Source organism: Magnolia sinica, chromosome 8 (genome assembly GCF_029962835.1).
Source record: "Magnolia sinica isolate HGM2019 chromosome 8, MsV1, whole genome shotgun sequence".
Taxonomy (NCBI): domain Eukaryota; kingdom Viridiplantae; phylum Streptophyta; class Magnoliopsida; order Magnoliales; family Magnoliaceae; genus Magnolia; species Magnolia sinica.
The window spans coordinates 85,112,936-85,131,117 of record NC_080580.1 but is presented as its reverse complement, the minus strand read 5'-3'; the positions used below and the strand labels follow the sequence as shown (position 1 = coordinate 85,131,117).

Sequence of the window (18,182 nt, the reverse complement as noted above, 5' to 3'; positions counted from 1 at the left end):
GTGTGTGTGTGTGTGTGTGTGTGGAAATGGTACTAAGAGGTCAACCTCATGGGAACTTCCCATGAGGTTGAGTTGTCTGGGTCCCACCGTGATGTGTGTCAAACATCAACACCGTGCATTTGATGGGTCCCCTTTAGGTTATGGGATATTTCAAAAATTAGCCGTATATGGAACTCAGGTGGGCCATACCATCTAAAACCTATGAAGACATGCCTAAAACATATAAAGTACTTGGTGGGGCCCACCTGAGTTTTGGATGTGGGTAAAAATTGGTCCCACCTCTCATCCAAGTGGGACACACACAATGGATGGGTTGGATTTGTGAACCAGATCTCAAAGGACCTAATAAATGATTATGAATGTTTTAATGGTAGAGTAATTCCTCTCAACTGTTGTATATGGTCACTACAAGAAAAGGGGGCTTTACCCTTGGTTAAAAACTGTGGCTAAAAAGGTTAAAAACTGTGGCTAAAGCCTTTAGCCTCAGTTTTGCCTCAGTTATCCAAACAGAGGTTGAAACCCCCGTGGCTAAAGCCTTTAGCCTCAGTTTTAGCAACTGAGGCTAAAATGACTTTTATAGCCTCGGTTCTTCAAGTGAAGCTAAAAGAACCTTTTTAGCTTCAGTTTTCTCGAAATGAGGCTAAATCAAAATTTTAGCCTCCATTGTTTCCAACTGAGACTAAATCCAAATTTTAGCCTCAGTTGCCTCCAATTGAAGCTAAATCTATTTTTAACCTCGGTTCTCAACAATCGAGGTTAAAGCCTTTAGCCACGGGAGTTGTAGTCTCAGTTTAGGTAACTGAGGCAAAACTGAGACTAAAGATAGATTTAGCCTTTGTTGGCATAAAAGGAGGCTAAATCTAGTTTCTATCAACAAAAGCTAACAATATTATAATCAACCAATGATTGAACTTGTGCATGTTTCACCCATTTAACATCCATCAAGACAACAATTAGGACAATACCAACAAAACAATTAATGGTCTATTTAAAGTTTTCAAAACAAACAAACTGCCACATAGCCTTCCACATGAACTGTTTCAGTAAGGTCCCCTCCACGTGATAGCTTTGGGCAGACTTCTGCCAGCATGAACCAGAAGCTCCAAGACGCCATCAAATGCTCCTAAAACAATCACAGATCCACTTCATAAAACTCCAAGCTTGAAATATGCAATTAAACATGAGTGCATTCATATTTAAATCCGTGTGCACATAGACACAATCACAAGCATATAGAGAACACTGAATTACTCAACTAAAGATACCAATCCCAACAAACATAACAAACCTGGATAACAGTATCCATAGTAGTTGCTTGCCAGATAATAGATCCCCTGTTCAGCCACCAAAGACTCATGATCCAAGTCATAGTAGAGCCCACATAGCTCGACCTCATAGGAATGGTGTGGCCAACCCAAGTCATGGATTGACTTGATTTTTAATCCCGTAGCCCACCATGGAATGGTGCATCAGATTGATGGGGTAGATATTTGACACACATCATAGTAGAGCCCACATAGCTCGACCTCATAGGAACTTCCTATGAGGTCGACCTCATAGTACCATTTTCACACACACACACACACACACCATGGTGGGTACTCGAACACATAATCTCAATATTGAAACTCTTGACTTAAAACCTTCACTGATAAATATTATAGAAGGCATGTGCATAGGGCTGTACATCGAGTCGATGTGGGCCAAGCTTGGCTTGACTTGTCCTTGCTCTCCTCAGTTTGAGCTCGAGCTTGGCCTCGAACTTACCATTGGAGCTTGGCTTGTTTGCCAAATCTTTCGAGTCGAGCTCGAGGCAAGTTGGTGGATCGAGTGAAGGTGAGTTTACCTTGAGTCGAGTCGAGCCTACTCCCAACCCAACCTAACCCACACCTGACTCAACCTAGCAACCCAACCCAACCTGTACTTGACTTGACCCAACTACCCGACCCAATTGACCCAACCCAACCCTCAAATCAAATATTTAATTAATAATATATATATATATATATATATATATATATATATATATATATATATATATATATATATATATATATATATATATATATAATATTAGATAGAGCCATAGAGGTACTTTGTTTTGGGTGTTGAGGAGAGAGAGAGAGAGAGAGAGAGAGAGAGAGAGAGAGAGAGAGAGAGAGAGAGAGGACTGTGGAGCTCAGGCACAAGAGAGGGAAAGAGGAGCTTGGGTGCGGCGGGTTGGATAAAGAAGGGAAAGAATAATAAAGGGACGGATGGGTAGGGTATAGTTTAAATTTTAACTTTTTTATTTTTAAATATAATATGTATGTGTGTGTGTGTGTATATATATATATATATATAATTAATAAAATAAAATAAAATAAAATAAAATATAATATATATTCAAGTCGAGCCGAGCTTGAGCTTCAAACCGAGTTGAGCCGGGTTAACCTCTGCTATGATCAAACTCGATTCGTTTCCAAAACAAGCCGGATCATATGAAGCTTGACTTGCCTTGATTCGTCATTTAACCTGAGCTAGATCGAGTGAGGCTTTTCGAGCTAGCTTGACTCGTGTACAGCCCCACGTGTGCGTGATCATTTCAGCCAAAAGTAGCCCAAACTTAGCTTAAATTTGCCAGCTTTTACATTAAAGGCTAAGCAATTTACATGCCTTTTACATTGCACTAAATTTAGTGCATGCCCAAACCAGGTACAAATATGTCTAAATTCAAAAGCCACACAACCTAGCATGACATGCATTAAACTAAAATTGAACTGTTGGAATCACATGGCTTACTTTTTGATGGGTCAACAAAAATCAACGTTTAAACAGAACCGTTGCCCGAAGTGGCCCATTTTTGGCACAATAAAATGAAAAGTAACCAACCGTCCGATTTCAATGAACAAATGTACAGTAAAAAAAATTTAAGATAGTCCACAAGATATTCTTTCAAGATTCTCCCTATCTAAAATGGGTCCCACAATTTGAACGGTTTGAATTGACTAATATAGATGCTGGTTGTCCAATATTCGAGTGCATGAATATCAACAATCAAAGTCTTCAAGAGTATCAAATTCCTCCTGAGAAATCTTGGGTAAGTGCTTTCGAGCTTTGCTCAGCTCACACGCGCATGTAATATAGCTCGTGTACACGTCATACATGTGCGACCATGGCACATACGTGCGAGAACTAATATATCCATCAGGTTGGGCCCACCTTGTACATATATTCCCAGTAATAAAATCTAACCCAGTCAGCACTTGGGCCCCAAACTTAGAAACAGATAGATGGTTAGAAAGCTTTATCCAACTTATTAAGAGCCGTACATTCTTTTTGTTCAACTGTAGCCCATCTAACCAGTGGATCAATCTGATTCTTTTTGATAGGGAATCAATATAGTAGAAATGTGCTGATGAATGGATTGGATCTTATATATATGGTTCAAAAGTCGCACATGTGTGGCATATACATGAGCTTTATTGCACACGCGTGTGGGCTTATCAAAGGTCGGTATTTGTTTAATATTAACTTAATTTTCTATTATTTATTTATTTATTTTTTCTTTTTTTGGTGGGAGACAGACTCCTCTTATCCACTCATGCAAATAAAGACATTTGAAAGGTATTTATAGTGCATTGCATTCGTCCATAGCCAATGGAGTGGGCCCCACACATATAAACTTTAGGGCACAGGAATGTAAGGTCCCAATCAATCCTGTTGTGTCCACTATCATCAAACTTTAGTCAATGGGTTGGTAGTTCAACACCATTTTCTAAATGGTGGCAACTTGCTCGCCGCACATGTGGTGCGTGCGTGTATGGTGATCTGAACCGTCCAAATGGTGGAAGTATCTTAGATAGAATAAAAGGATGGTTCATATTGAGTTTTGACAGTCGAATATTTTTATTTTTAACGATCCATTTGATAGCCGCGCCAATCAATGGTTAGGATCGCTCGATCATTGTGGTTTCAAAGGTGGGGTCCATCTTCAAAATGCTGGTAAACTATCAGCATCATGGAGTGTTCATGTGATTTAAAGTTGCAGGAGTGCTCCATACTTTATAGTTCGCGGCGCATCAACAATCCAGATTGTATGGGGCCCACCATCGTTTATTTGTGGATCCAGCCGTCCAATCAGTTGTCGACTTCTTGGACGGTGCATACTCCAAATCACGCTATCTTTTCGACCGTCCTCGATCGGTTCGAAGGGGATTCATACTTTTCCAGTTTTCAGTTTGGGGCCCATGGTTCATGGATTCCAGTCTGGATGGGCCATTTAATGGTTTTTTATTCTTTTGATGTAACGATTTTAACCCTCGGAGTGGTGGCAAGTAATATATAAACCGTTCACATACACATCAGACCAACAGCATAGAACACCCAGATCCACAGCTCAACTGGCAGACTGAATGGAAATACTTCGTTTCAACACTTGAGGTCTTGCTATGAATCCCTAGTGGGGGTGGCTAACATAGAGTGTGTGTACTGACATAGGTGTAAAATAAAAATAAAAATAAAATCAACAGCTTGGACAACCAAGCGGTGGTACCCACTGTTTACACTTATTTTGATGTATCCACTTAGTCCAATGAGATTATGCCAAATGTTGGCAATACGCATCTAATAATGGACAAAATCTTACTAGCACTTGAAAATATCTTTTCCCCATCTCATCCAACGGTACGTCACTTGTAAAAATGGTACAAAGTTGTATGCACATCTGTGGGGATGCTACGATGAATGACATATGGCCCTAATACACATGGCACGTGAGAATGAGGAAGCGAGCCCAATAAGGTTATAAAAGACCCGTTGAGACATGAATCTGATCACAAATCTAGATATTGTCTCACACAATCCTTTCGAAATGGAATATCTTCTTAGGGACGGTTAGTTCTCTCGTGACGGAAAATGGATTCTTACCTTTAAAGATCTCTTTAACTACGTTAGGATGATCAATGAATAACTATACATTGTGACTACCAAGGATCTTGAATCAACAAGAAAACTTGACGAGGGTTTCGTCACTTCTCATAAATATAAAAAAGCACGTGATAAAGAGCTATAGTCCCTTCTTTTATCTTAGTTTTCATTCCATTCATTTTTTTTCCCCAGTCACATTGTAGAATGTCTGATGTTTATGTTAGCTTCAGATCGTTATTGTATGATGTCTATAGTACGCTTGGGAGTAATATAAATATCTATTTCATATTATTATTGCATTCCTCATCAATCGAGTCTTTACTTGGAAGATCATACCTCACTCACATTCTGTTGATCAATCCACTTTGATTGCTTGTCCACACATGTAATCACATATATTTATCTTTCATTTATTTTCTATTTTATTTTATTTATCTATCGATTATACTAATCATCAAATACACATGAATAAAATCAACATTTTAGCTTTTAGTTTTAAACATTTAATTTATCCTTATTCTATTAAAAAATACGAAACTCGTAATCATGGTGAAAAAAAAGTTCTTAACGTGAGGTAGAAAGAATCTCTTCAGAAGAACCAATCCCTGCATTTTTAAAATTGCAACTACATTTTTAAATTTGCCTTATTACTATAAGTGTAGTTGGTTGAGAGGGTAGTCAATCTCAAAGTTCGATCTTTAATCGGTCTATCTCATGTGGTTGAGAGGGCGGTCAATCCCATGAATTTGGTCTTGATCGATATATCTCAGCGCGAATAGGAGTCACAACATTCAATCAAACTTGAATCAAGTATAACTCTAGCACATATGCACTATTATAATGGCAATTGCCAATTAAATACATGCTCTCATTAACATATACGGCCTCATGTATGATTGAATTGTTCAAAAACCTACTCACACAAACAGAAGAGTGGAGGATAATGTTCATATCATCGGTCGTGGATCACCATGGGTGTTGCTTTATTGTGTGGTGAGAAGGGTCCCACCACATCATATGTTCCCGAGCTTTAATGATTATGGTCAGAAAATACAAACTGCAAAGGAGGATTTTTGAAACTCGACGTGCACTTTCACCCATCCATTATTCTGTCCTTCGGTGGGCCATCCCCCTCTAGAGTTACATATATCACAAGGAGACAAGGACGCGGTGACAGTTGACCACCACTTAGGGGAGAAGTATATAAAAAGGTACTCAGGTTAGTGTGACAGTTCACCACCACTTTCTCAAGTTGTGGGTGTCATGTCCTCTGTACACGTGGCATTGATGCACAGCCATCCATGCCGTGGTGATCAACTATCACTCTTTCTGACCGTCCATTTAGCAAGTGTCAAATGGTTATAAATAAAATTATCATGTGGTGATATTGGATGGCTGAGATCGTTCTGTCATAATCTATCTTGAGCTGTGCCTGATCCAGGATGTGCTCAGAAATTTGGGTGGTCTGGATTAGCGTGCACGTGTGCCATATAAGCGGTGAATGAGAAACCACAACTTAGAATATTAAAGTGGGAATTACACTGGTGAGTTGCCCTCGATCCAACGGTGTGCATTCACCACCATCTTGAAAATGGTGGAGACTCATCCCATTAGCGTGGGATGTTTATAGCAATCCAAGCCGTCCATATCATTGGCCCTTTGTGGATGGAGCACAGGTCAAAGAAGCTGATCCAGAATCTGCTTTTGCACGTCGAATTCTAACAAGCGCTTATTTTGTTTCTGACCATCGATTTGATGTCCGCCAAGCTGATCCATAGCTGTTCAATCAATGTTAATCTCTACTATGGGCCCCACAATTTTTTGTATTATTGGGCCTGACATCTTGTCTACATCCTGGGTACCATGGGGACAACCTTAATGTATTTATTCTATATCTAGAGCATCCATTCCATTTTTTAATACAGATACTTTGCTGGCCACAAAAAGATATTTTCTGTTTGTTGTTATGTGATTGGGCTACATCATTAAGCATTTAATGCAGTAGCGCGGACAATGTCATCTGACCATAAGCCCAAAATTGAATAAGATCCAAGTCCCATGTGGAACATATACTATAAGAAACAGTGGTAATTGAATGCCCTGCCGGTAAAAACTTCTCTTAGATCCCACCATAATGTTTATTTGCCATCAACTGTTGATAAGGTCACGTAAACCTAGTTGAAGTAAAAAAAAAGAAACAAATACCAACTTGATCCAAAACTTTTGTGGGCTATTAATGACCAATCACTACTATTTTCTATGGTTTGGTCTGCTTAAGAATTGAATCTCCTTTATTTAATTGGTTCATGATTTAAAATAATGATGTTGTAAAATGGATGGATAACATGGATATAGAATACATGCATCAAGGTGGGCCCCACGGTAAGGATCAAGGTGGGCCCCACGGTGAGGACCACACTTAATCCACTCCCCTATATTCAATGCCACTTGTACCATGGTGAATGACACGGGTTCTTGGACATGAAATGGTTGCATAAGCATTTCTTGTAAGCTTAGGCACGAAGAACTGATTCTATGAAGTTTGAGGATTACTTTTGGAAAGATTTTTTCTAGAATTAGTTTTCATTTCAAAAAGAGATAGGACCATGTCTCTTTGTATTTTTTGAATAATTTGAAGTTCACGTGATGGATAGTTCAAGTCGATCTGGCCCACCCGTTTTTATAAGGTTGGAAATAAGATGGATGGTTTCGATCTATAATGAAAGCTTTTTGTCAGAGGAAAGATGTGGACCATCTATTTTCTATGCCTAAGAGTAAATGGTTAAAATCATTTGATCAAAGTGGCTTTTTTAAATAGAAGGGGAATCAAAGATGGGCTCCTATGATAGATGACAAAACTTGATTTTCATGAGATTGGCCGGGTGCCGATTAGGTGAGTCGAGGGTGATAACTTAGTTGGTTCTCGACCGTGGGGCCTACCTTGATGTATGTGTTGTATATCCACTCTGTCCATTAATTTTTTCAGCTAATTTTAGTGCATGGTCCCAAAAATAAAGCAGATCCGAATCTCAAGTGGACCACACCATAGGAAACAATGGTCATTGAACACCCACCATTAAAAAATTCTTACAGCCCACTGTAATGTTATTTGGCATCCAACCTTTGATAAGGTCAGATCATTAAGGGAAAAATACAAATATTAGTTTGAGCCAAAACTTCCGTGGCCTAGAAGGTTTTTATAGTCGATGACCATCTTTTTATATGGTATGGTTCACTTAAAATTTAAATATACTTTGTTTTTGGACCATGCCTTAAAATAAGATGATAAAAATGATAGATAAAAATAACACATATATCAAAGTGGGCCGTACGGTCAGCAACTCACCCACAAAGCTATAACCCGGACTCACTACTTCATGCCTTTGCATGAAATTGCCCTAATAGAGGGCATGAATCTTGACTTAGGTGGGTTTTTCACTACTAAGACTTTGCATGAAATCTGAGTATGAGCATTTGAACTATCCTCTTATATATACATGAGCTTGTAACTATTATCTCATACACTTATTATATTATCTTCTTTAATTTACAACTTTGTTGTGATCAATTTCTTATGACTTTGGTATTTTCCTGACATCCCCACTTGAAAGCTAACATTTGTGTGTGCAGATGCATGTTGTGGACTAAGATCATGACTAATGAGAAAGATTGTCCACAGACAATATCAAAAATAAACTTACTCTCACTGACCTTTATAGTTATGCACTTCGATGCAGGCATGTATACATCTATCAATTATAATTTTTTTGAAAATTTAGAAAAATAGTGACATTATTAAACTTCAAAAATTATTGTCTGAGGCTTGTTCAAGTCTACATATGGATTTCTTAATGTTTTTATAAATCCACCTAAAATCATTTAAGAAATGATAAGATCATCCAATCTCGAAGATTTCCGAAGCAAAATCCATCCACAAACAATGGGATGATCAGATCAATGGTCTGGATCATCAAACCATCTACCTCACATCTGACTGGTCTTATGAAAAAAAAAAGAAAAGAGAACCTAAGGAATCTGAGAAAGAAAATGTTGGATACTAGATTGCTACTCTAGTTTGGCACCATGTAAAAAGTGGCGGCGGCTCTTCAATCATAGATATGCTACGGTTGTACGGCAATCTAGACCATCCAAAATTACTGACCCAACCATGGATGAAGCATAATTGAAGCATTGCCCGGGGAGATAATATTATCCATCTGATTTTTCCATTCTAATTTGGACCACTTGCCATTTTACTATCAACCAATCATCTGATACCCAATAATTGGATGGTTAGGATTGCTTGATCTGAGAAATGCTGCACCACAATAGGGAAAATTTTCGATAGTCTCGATGGCCGTACATCAATGCCACATGTGTGGATGCCTAACTCATTTATTCTACTAAAAGAACAAAGAAGCTTTCAGCCGAAAAAGTTGTGAAACCAATAAGGATGGATAAGGAATCTGAATCCAATATTTTTCTCTGTCCATGAACATGGACTGTTTACTTCACATTGATATCATTGTGCAGTTGTCATGTGTTATTGGTGCTCTCTCTCTTTCTATCTCTCCAATTAATATATAAGGGGGCATTTGGATAGCAAGTTACTTAAGATAAGCTACTAATGCTTAAGCTACTAATGCTTGAAGTAGCTTATCTTAGTTTGTACGTATGAAGTAGATAATTAACTTCTCCTCTCTCCTGATGCATCTCTTCAACAATTTATGAGAAGTAGAAAGTGTAATTTTTTAAACTAAAGTGATTAAATAAGTTTAACTAAAATATGAAAATTATCAAGTTGGTTGTTGGACACTTTAGGTGTCTTGTTCGATGCCATCGAAGGCCTGCTCGATGCCATCGGTAAAATTTGAAAAATTCATGTTTAGTCACTGGAATGTTTAGTTTTTAGTTCGATGTCATTGACGGTCTGTCGATGCCATCAAAGTCCCATCAAAGGTGCCATTAAACGATTCTGCAGAAAATACGGAGAATTGTGTAAGTATGGGATTTTTGTCTGATTATGTTTGAGATTTTTCTTAAGGCTATATATAGGGGTATAAATGGGATTAGGGTAGATCTCAAGGCTTTCTAATTTATTCCTAGGGTTTTCAAGGCTTGTAAGGAGAGATTTGAGGCTTGTTCGAATCGGGTACTCTCTCTATCTCTTATAATTTCTGCTTTAATGGTGATATCTGTCGCTTGGTGCCGTGATTTTTTGCCGAAAGAATTTTTCCACGTTAAATTTGGAGTCTTTGTGATTAGACTTATTGTGCAATTGGAATACTTTGCTTGATTCATCTCTTTGTGCTTCTATGGTCCCCCAAAAAATATGGCTAGAATTAGTTTTCATTGGAAATAGATAGGACCCGTGTCTCTTTGTATTTTTTGAATAATTTGAAGCTCACATGATGGATATAGTTCAAGTCAATCTGGCTCACCGTTTTTATCCATATAATCATAGGTGGGAAATAAGATGGATGGTTTCGATCTATAAAGAAAACCTTTTGTCAGAGGAAAGATGTGGACCGTCTATTTTATATGCCTAAGAGTGAATGGTTAAAGTCACTATTTTAAATAGAAGGGGAATCAAAGTTTGGCTCCTATGATGGATGGCAAAACTTAATTTTCATGGATTTGGCAGGGTGTGGATTAAGTGATTTTAGGGTAACAGCTAAGTGGGTTAGTCCTTGACCATGGGGCCTACCTGGATGTATGTGTTGTATATCCACTATGTGCATTAGTTTTTTCAGTTTATTTTAGGGCATTGTCCAAAAAATGAAGTATATCCAAATCTCAAGTGAACCACGTCATAAGAAACAATGGTCATTGAACACCCACCATTAAAAAATTCCTATAGCCCACTGTAATGTTATTTGGCATCCAACCGTTGAAAAGTTCAAGTCATGAAGGGAAAGCAAAAATATCATCTCGATCCAAAACTTTTGTGGCCTAGAAGAAGGTTTTTATGGTCAATGACCACCATTTTCTATGGGATTTAAATATACTTTGTTTTTGGGACCATGCCTTAAAATGAGCTAGTAAAAATGATGGACGAAGTAGATATACAACACACATCAAAGTGGACCCTAGGTCAGCGACTTGCGACTCACTCACAAAGCCATAACCCGGACTCACCTAATCACCACTTTTTTTGGGATCACTAGAATACCCCCCCCCCCCTCTTGAAAAAGAATATTATTGTGGCATTATCACCCACAAGTTCTTGACAACCTCGTATTAAAGTGGTCGACTACAAGCATTGAAATAGATTCTGCTCTCTCTCTCTCTCTTGTAAAAGAATATTATTGTGGCATTATCACCCACAAGTTCTTGACAACCTCGTAATAAAGTGGTCAACTATAAGCATTGAAATAGATTCTACAATCATAATATATGGTTCATGGCCTCTCACTGTATGCCACGTACTCAGCTTCCATAGTTGAAGCAATAGAGATGGACTACTTCATACCTTTACATGAAATTGCCCTACTAGAGGGCATTAATTAATCTTGACTCAAGCGAGTTTTCCGCTACTAAGATTATAAGAACCGTATCCTAGCCCGTATCGTTCCGTAAAGGTATTAGATGAGATTAGGCGGGATAAAATTGCATTCGGTCGGTGCAAATTCCATCCAACATTTGGGGAAGATGAGAAAGGTTGGGATTAGGTGGGATGGAGTTGCAATTGGTCCCATGCAGAATTTCCATGAATTTTGAAATCCAGTACACATATGGGGCCCACATTGATGCATGTGTTTATCCATGCCGTCCATCCATATTCACCGTTTACACGTGACCGTTTGGTTATATATGTGTACAAGCGAATGACATCTGTTGTGAATTTGGTTCATTGATTACAATTCCATGGCCCACCAAACAAGATTTTGCTTAATCTAAGTGTTTTCCCATGGCAAGAATTTTATCCCAAACATGAGATTGGATGGCTAAAATACTATGGTATTTCCACACAAGCAATCATTGTGCAATAAAAATGTTAATCCCATCTAATACAATTCAATACCATTATATTCCATGGACCAAACGTGTGCTTGTAACTATTATCCCATACAATTATTATATAATCTTCTTTACAACTTTTTCGTAATCATTTTCTTCTCGCTTTGGTATCTCCCTGACATCCCCACTTGAACGCTAACATTTGTGTGCCCGTATGCATGTAGTGGGCCAAGATTATGACTAATGAGAAAGATATTGTCCATAGACTATACCAAAAATATAAACTTACTCCCACTGACCTTTATAGTTATGTACTTCGATGCATGCATGTATACATCTATCAATTGTGTTTTTTTTTTTTTTTTTTGAAATTTTAGAAAAACAGTGCCACTATTAAACTTAAAAATTTATTATCTGAAGCTTGTTTAAGCCTACACATGGATTTCTTAATGTTCTTGTAAATCTACCCAAACTCATCTAAGAAACGGTAAGATCATCCACTCCAGAAGATTTCTGAAGCAAAATCCATCCACAAACAGTGGGGATGATCAGATCAATGGTCTGGATCATCAAACTATGGCCCTCACATCTGACTGGTCTAATTATGCAAAGGTTGACTCATCACTTGCATGAAAAAAAAAAGAAAAGAAGAGAAAAGAAAAAGAAGACCTAAGACCGAATCTGAGAAAGAAAATGTTGGATACTAGATTCCTAGGTTAGTTTGGCACCATCTGCTGTGGTTGTACGCTAATCTAGACCATCCAAAATTACAAACCCAACCATGGATGGAGCATAGTTGAAGCATTGCCCTGGGAGATAATATTATCCATCTGATTTTTCCATTCTAATTTGGACCACTTGCCATTTTACTATAAACCAATCATCTAATACCCAATAATTGGATGGTTAGGATTGATTGATTTGAGCAATGCAGCACCACAATGGGCCAAAATTTTGATAGTCTGGATGGCTGTACATCAATGCGACATGTGAGGATGCCTAGCTCAATTATTCTACTAAAAGAACAAAAAAGGAAGCTTTCAGAGGAAAAGTAGGGATGGATAAGGAATCCGAATCTAATATTTTTCTTTGTCCAAGAACATGGACCATTTACTTCACAATGATATCTTTGTGCGGTTGTCATGTGTTATTGGTGCCGTATCTCTCTTGCTCTCTCTTTCTTTTTCTTCAATTAATCTTTAAGGGGGTGTTTGGATCAGAAGTTACTTAAGATAAGCTGTATATTATACCTTAAGTAGCTTATCTTAGTTTCTACTTATTAAGCAGATAAATATATTTAGTAAACAACATACTAATTAGCTTCTCCTCTCTCATGATGCGTCTCTTCAGCAATATATGAAAAGTAGAAAAGGTTAAAAAATTAACTAAAGTGATTAAATAAGTTTAACTAAAAAAGTTATAACTAATCATAAACCAAACTTGTTTATTTGAAATAAGTTACTTATTAATGCATGAGCATTTTCACATCGGGCTCGAGTGAGGTAGCTCGTGGGATGCAGGGATACACTCGGGGTGGGTGATTCATATGATTTGGGGCCCACGAGAAAGGTCTTATGTTTGAGACTCCTCACCGGGGGTGATTAATGCGCATTTTACACTGGGCTTGAGTGGGGTAGCTCGTGGGATGCGGGAACACACTTGGGGTGGGCGGCCCATGTGATTTGGGGCCTACGAGGGGGGTTTGGTCGAGGTCCTAACCCATGAGATGTGGGGTCTGGGCTATAAGATAAAGATATTAATTCACCATACTCTAACAGTTCGAGTTTTTAGAGCAAGCGATTAATTGTCCTGCATTAAATTGGTATCAAAATGGGAGGTCTCATGTTTGAGACTTCTCACCGGGGCTGATTAAACTCGGGGTGGGTGACCCATGTGATTTGGGGCCCACAGGCTGGGGGTGATTAATGCGCATTTCACATCGGGCTCGAGTGGGGTAGCCCGTGGGATGCGGGGACTCATCTACTACTGTAAGTAGAAAAAGTAACTTATTTGGTGGGATCCAAATGGGTTGTAAGCGAGAGATGTTTTCTCATGGGTATGTATATCCGTATGTAGCTGTATTGTTGGGTTTCTTTTTACTCTTTCTTGTAGCGTGGTCTATATATAGGGAACTATAGGTAAAGAAATGTATTTCATTAATTCATTTTCTGAAGTATTCCTTAATGTGAGATTTTTTATGCAGATGGAAGAGAGGTAAACCTTATACTTTTGTTTCTTTAAAGAAACGCTATGATTTTACTTGTGAAATAGGCATGATGTGCATCTTGTCTTTTGTTTTTATTTGACCCTTTTCTTTTGTGATTTTGATTATATTGATCACCCGCAGGTGTTTTTCTATAATAATACATCTACATGACAAATGGTTCCAGTAGGGTTTGATATTCAGGAGCCAATATGTCCTGGTCTACATTTTGGGTCTAGCATATCATACATATGAATACTATTGGGTTGGTACAAGTTCAAATAAGTTGGGTTTGGTTTGAATCTAGGGTTGGGCCTAGGTTAAGAGGATCCACAACGCAAGTCCAAATAAGTGGGGGTTTGGTTTGAATTTGGGTCTAAACTCTTGTGTGAGGTTGGCAAAATTTTAAAAAATGATGATAACTCTTCAACTGTACATATGATATGGTTAGATGGCCATCCACAAACCTAATTCACTATTTTATTTTTAACCGTTTGTTTAATGGCCGCTAGTAATTGCATATTAGAATTGCTGGATCATTGTTTCATAGACATGCTACACCCAAACTGGGGCACAATTTCAACAGTCTGGATAGCCGTACATCAGTGCCACGTGTAAAGATGTCTGGCCCACCTAATCATTCCTCTAAAGAAACAAAAAAGTTTTTCCACAAGAAAACTTGTGGGATCCAATGAGGGATGAAAGAGGAATCCATTATTTTTCTTTTGTCTATGGATGTGGACCGTTTACTTCAATCAATGAAGTCTTTGTACGGTTCTCTAATATGGACAGGGCTAGATGGCAAATGGATTGGGTGGGGCCCAGTGGAAAAGAGTTTAGGAGCCGACATCTTCAATCAGTCTTTATTTTGGGTCCCACACCCCATCTATCACATGTATGTCCCATTTGGTCACATCCAAGTCCAAATAAGTTGGGTTTGGTTCGAGTCTAATCAGCTCTGAACTAAGAGGATTTATGACACAGGGTCTAGCCATGCATGGGTTCAATTGGGTTAGGTCTAAGTCCAAATAAGTTGGGTTTGGTTAGAGTTGGGTGAGGTCTAGTATAAGAGGATGTATGATAGGGTCTAGCCATATATGGTTCAGTTTGGTCATGTCCAAGTCCAAATAAGTTGGGTTTGGTTCAAGCCTTAGATGGGTCAGGAGTAAGAAGATTCCTAACACAAGTCGTCTAGGGTGCCAATTCAGTCAGGTAGGGATCTGATCGAGTTCTGTTAAGTCATGATCACGGCCCCATCTTAATGTATGTGCTGTATATCCATGCCGTCCATCTGTTTTGTAAGATTATTTTAGTCCATGTGACAAAAAATGAAGCAGATCCAAACTTCTTGTGGACCACACCACAGGAAAAAGTGATGACTGAATGTGCACGATTAAAAACTTCCTAGTGCCCACCGTAATGCTTATTTGTCATCCAATCCGTCGATAAGGTCAAACAGACATGGATGAAGGTAAAATAAAAAAGATCAGTTTTATCCAAGACTTTTATGGCCCACAAGAAGTTTCTAATTGCCAATCACCACTGGCACCATTTCGTGTGGTCCCCCTGAGATTTGGATCGGATATATTTTCGGGCACATGCACTAAAATGAGCTTGCAAAATGGATGGAAGGTGTTGATATACAACACATATATATAGGTGGGCTCCACGGTCACGGCCTGACTGAACGGGCGGCGCAGTCTAACCCAGAGGTTGCATGTCGAGACAGAATAACATGTGCACTGGGTATATGATAAGGCCAGTCCAAGGAGAGGTCGACGATGTAAATTGGATCATTCATGCCAAACTGGAACGTGTGAAAATTCAGGTCATGGTTAATGAGACGGACTCTTGGCGTGCCTTCACCAATGAATTAGGTCGATGCAACCTTGTGGTGGGTGCTGGGCTTTAATTCGAACATGCAGCCACACTGCAGTGACTGATCCAATTTTAATTGTGCCTGTGAGTATATAGGATGTTGAGCATGTTAAAGTTGTATTTGACTTGAATTGAATCTAACGTATTATGACCCTAAATGTCAAAATAATTAAATAAGGACTAGATTTTTTAAGATTGGCATGGCTACTCAACTACTGATTGACAAGAAATCAAACCAATTATAAATGGGAAGGTTGGTACTTGGGATGAATTCTTTTTTCCTTTAAGGCAATGGATCCACGTTATGGATGACCCACGTCAAAATGTTGTCCCACATTATAGACTAATCACATCAAGTGGGGCCCATATGATGGACGGTCCAGAGCAAAGGTGGGACCCATATAATGGGTGGTGTACATCAAAGGCGGGCCCAGATGATGATGATCCATATTGAAGGTGCCCCCACATGATGGATGGTCCACATGAAGGTGGTCCCACATAATGCATGGTTCACACCAAAGATAGGCCCCACATGATGGATGACCCACATCAAAGTGTGGCTTAGCATGATGGACCATCCATGTTAAGTGGGCCCCACTTATTGGACAATCCACATCGAAGGAGGGACTCACATGATGGATGATGGACATCAAAGGTGGGCCAACGTGATGGACAATTGATATCAAAGGTGAGCCCACATGATGAATGATCCATATTAAAGGTGCCCCCACATGATGGATGGTCCACATCAAGGTGGGCCCACATAATGCATGGTTCACTCAAAAGGTGGGCCCCACATGATGGATGACCCACATCAAAGTGTGGCTTAACATAATGGACCATCCATGTTAAGCGGCCCCTACTTATTGGACAATCCACATCAAAGGAGGGACTCACATGATGGGAGATGGACATCAAAGGTGGGCCAACGTGATGGACAATTGATATCAAAGGAGGGCTCACATGATGAATGACTTGTATTGAAGGTGGTGCCCCCACATAATGAATGGTCCACATCAAGGTGGCCCACATAATGGACGGACTGGGCCTCACATGATGGATGACCCACATCAAAGTGTGGCCCCTCGTGATGGACAATCCACATCAAGTGGGCCCCACCTAATGAACGGTCCATATCCAAGGTTTCGTATGATGGACGACCCATATCCAAAGTGGCCCAACATAATGGATGATTCACATAGAAGGTGCACCCCACACAATTGATGATGGACATCAAAAGTGGACCCCACATGATGGACAACCCACTTTGAAGGTGGGGCCCACATGATGGACACATCAAATGTGGATTTTACGTGATGGGTAGTGGACATTGAGAGGCCCCACATAATGGACAATTATCATTAATGGTGGGCTTTACATGATGGGTGATCTACATCAAGGTGCATGGGCTGCAAATAATGGATAGTCCACGTTAAAGGTCAACCCCTAATGATGAATGGTCCATATTTAAGATGGGTCTCACATGATGGACGACCTACTTTAAAGGTTTGGCTCACACGATGGATGATCCACATCAAAGGTGGGCTCCATATAATGGACGATCTACATCCAATTCCGACATGATGAATGGCCCAAATGTCTTAAAACACTAAGATTGTAGCCATCCGTTATTTTGCCATTTGTAGCACAGTTAATTTACGATGAGATCCATTAAAATAGTCGTTTGGATTGCTCTTACAATAGAGTTGCAATATTTTAAAATGACATCAGTTACCCCTAAAAAAAAGTTCTTATTTGAACATTTTACCAGACATGCTTATTTTAAATAAGAGTTTTTATTTTTTATTTTTCAAAAAAATAAAATTAAATTGAAAATGTGATTTTATCAAACAATCATATTTAAAACAAGAGCCAGAAGAAAAAGACTTATTAGAGTAGCTCTTATTATATTAGAGTAGAAATGCCAAATGAGCCCCTAGAGTAGACTACATTCGGGGTCAAAGTGAGAAATGCCGAAAAAATAACAATGTGAGAAGAATTAGAATGCATGGATAATATGTGCAAGGTGTTGGTGTAAAACTTGGAAGGAAATATGAGAAATAAGGAGGGAAACCAAGTATTCTTATGTAAAATGAGATGACCGGGCGTTGTTAATTTTGACTTTACTCCGGATGTTAGAGAACTTATTTGAAAACAGGTAGCCTTTCGGTGTGGAAGATTTCTCTAACAAAACCTCCAAGGCAAGCACCTTCCTCACTTAAAAGACTTACTT

The 18,182-nt window shown here is 38.9% G+C and overlaps 1 long non-coding RNA gene across 1 annotated transcript; it reads right to left on the bottom strand.

Moving 5' to 3' along the window:
* Window positions 1-953: 953 nt before the first annotated feature.
* On the bottom strand, window positions 954-1,363 carry LOC131254106 (uncharacterized). The gene is made up of 2 exons (XR_009175501.1): window positions 1,289-1,363; window positions 954-1,123 (listed from the first exon to the last, which is right to left on the bottom strand). It is a non-coding gene; the product is annotated as an uncharacterized LOC131254106 (long non-coding RNA).
* Between the last annotated feature and the right edge of the window lie 16,819 nt (window positions 1,364-18,182).